Source organism: Anopheles aquasalis, chromosome 3 (assembly GCF_943734665.1).
Source record: "Anopheles aquasalis chromosome 3, idAnoAquaMG_Q_19, whole genome shotgun sequence".
Taxonomy (NCBI): domain Eukaryota; kingdom Metazoa; phylum Arthropoda; class Insecta; order Diptera; family Culicidae; genus Anopheles; species Anopheles aquasalis.
In genome coordinates, this window is record NC_064878.1 from 22,186,596 (window position 1) to 22,189,478 (window position 2,883).

Consider the following 2,883-nt stretch of genomic DNA (forward strand, 5'->3'; position numbering starts at 1 on the left):
CGCGCTGATGGCCCACTCGGCCCCCCCTTCAACGACACCCTCGGTGGCTGGTTTGTGTTTGTATGTATTTATGTTTGTGTCATACGTCGACGCGGTGGCCGAAGACGAGAAGAGTGACGACGACGTCGTCCCGCCGCCTCCGATGATGCTCTTATGGGCTGCGCTTCCGTGAGCGAACTACCCCCCGCCCCCCTGCTCTTCGTCGCCGGCGCACGGTCCTCTGATGCGCCCGGACACCAATCAAAACAACAACACCAATAACAACAACAACAACAACACGATACTACGCGCGTGAGTTGTACTTTGCGCGCGCTATCTCTCTCTCGCTCTCTCGATCTCACGCCACCGTGAGTCACCGAAAACGACGACGAGAGCAGATCCGATTGCAATCGTTCGCTACCACCCCGAAGCCTACCCTGATCCACAGCGGAGTTAAATTCTTTTCTCGGCGCGCGCGAGACACGCCAGACACTCACTTGACTAACCTTTCCCAAAAAGGTGCTCTCTCATTGATGGACTGGCCGCTGGCCTGCGTGCGTAAACTGCCGCCTCTCTCTCTCTCTCGTTCTCTGTAAACACGCGCCACCCGAAGTCTTGCTCTCTCGTTATGCTCGCTCTCGCGCTGCTCCGGTTGCAACGCGCGCGCCACAAGTGCACGGATGCTATGCTAGCGTACCAGGCGGACAAGGTGAGGCTGCGGGGCAAGGCTGTTTGTTTATTCTCCTTCTTTTTTACCCTCGCGGGGTCTCTCTTGCTTTCTCGCTCGCTCGCTCACGCTTTTGCGTCTTGTTCTCACGCTCGTTCGCTCGCTCACTCGCTCTTATTAATAATCGAAGCAAAGGTGCGAGACAGTAGGCCGGTGGCTGGCGCTGCTGCCGAAGGGATGGGGTGGACAGCGGAGAGTAGTTAAATCCCGTAAAACGAAACCGCGCACAACTCACAAACTACGGGCAAGGGTGGGGTGCGGGGGCTTTGATGCTCTCGCTTACACACTCTCGTGGACACGAGCTCACCTGGAGGTGAGGGCTGGCGTGCCCTAGTTGATTGTGTGCGCGCACCCGCCAGTTGCAATCTCTTTGGTTGGCACAGGGTAAGGGGGGGTTGGCACGTTCCGCCTCTTGATCGGTTCGTCGTCTTCTTTTTTTGTTTCTTTTTAGAGTCCGAATGCCACGAACGGGGGCGCCTCGCGTGATGCTTTATCGCCTTTTATTGTCGTCGTCGTGCGTTCGGGTGTGACTCGCATAAGTGTGCGTTAGTGTGCGGGGAAGTCGTCGAAACTGGATTGAAAGTGTTGACCGCGGCCGCTCTTGCATATATTTATAAACTTCCTTTTCTTTTCGTAAAGCCCCCCCCCCCCCTTCCGCGTTTGACGTCACGGTCTACATTTTCCTCTCTGTGCAGTAGCAAATTTTCGCATTATGTGCACCGATGGAACGGTTTATGCACTTTTTCAAAGTTCCATCTCGGCAACGCGTTTACTTCGATGGCTTCTACCCCAATCGAAAGGGCGGTGTCTTCGATGGACGCGCGTGCATTCGCTAAACAGATGTCTAATTTGAACAAAAGCCATCCCTCGCCACGACCCGTATAATTGGTGTTTCTTTTTCTCATCTACCCTCATGGCTGCTTGTTTGCTGGTTTTCCGTTTGCTACCTCAATATTTCGCAGAATCTATGCTGCTTATTGATTGAATAGCAGCGCCGTGCACCGCACATGTTTACTAGATTTGTTTGAATTCAATTGACTACAGGGCAGCGTGAAGAAATGGAAAATAAATAAAATTAACGCACCACTAAAGAAGGGTAGAAAAGTGGTTGCTCTCCGAAATAAAAAAAAACGGCCACGGCTCTCTCACGATTGATTGACGCATACCTTCGCGGTCACACGAATTAGCGCGGCGCCACCGCCGTGTGAGAAGATCATGCTCACGCCATGAAAAGAGATCTCACTATAGGCGGGCTCCGCGAACGCGCATCTCATCGCTATATTGATTCGTAAACGACCGCAACGACGAGATAGAGACGGAGAACTATACAGCCACATCGTTTACACTCACTCACCGTGGGCCTAATTAATGGCCTCCGCGGCGAGTCATGGCGTGGTCCCGTGGTCCCTTCCAAATGGCCATCTTACCACAAAGCCGTCTGCCGGTGTGTGCGTGAAACGGGTGTTGGACCGCAAATAATGTTAGATTTTTGTACCTTTGGTCCGTAACCGGGGGCCCGGCTGTCTGTGCTCCCGTTTCCGTTTCCACTTGTGACTTTCCAAGTCGTCCGAGTTTGGCTTCCCCAAAAAATCCAAACGGATGAGAAAATTAGCTGGAATGGATTTTTGGCAGAACGCAAACGAAATCGGAATTGGGCGGGAAAGTACGCCACGACCGAACAGGGGTGTTTCCCGGTTTTCGTCATCACTTCATGGCCTTCCTCTCGTCTTGTCATGTCTTTTCGGCTCTCGAGTGCCACGCCAAGCGCTGCTAATCAGACCAGATGAGAAGCTGACACGTCAGCAGCAGCGATAAGGAAGGCAAGCAGCGAACTTTCCAATGACCACAGCCGTACACCAACGACACACGATGGCCTCGAGATGGCAGCAGGTCAGGAATTCCGCGACCATCATATTTACATATCTGCGCTACAACACAAAGGAGATTGTGGATGGAACTGGAAGGGAAAGACCCCCCGGGGCGGGCGGTGAAGGAGTTGAAAACAAAAAACATTCTCGCTGTCCCATCACCGCACAAGCGCCATGGTGTCATGGTTTTTTCTTTTTTTGACGATCGCGCTCGCCCTGGTAAACCCCCCCATCATAGGCCCCGTTTCGCGAAATTGGATTCCCTCAGCAGTTTCTTCGCGAGACCGTGAGGTGTATCGGATGGTATGG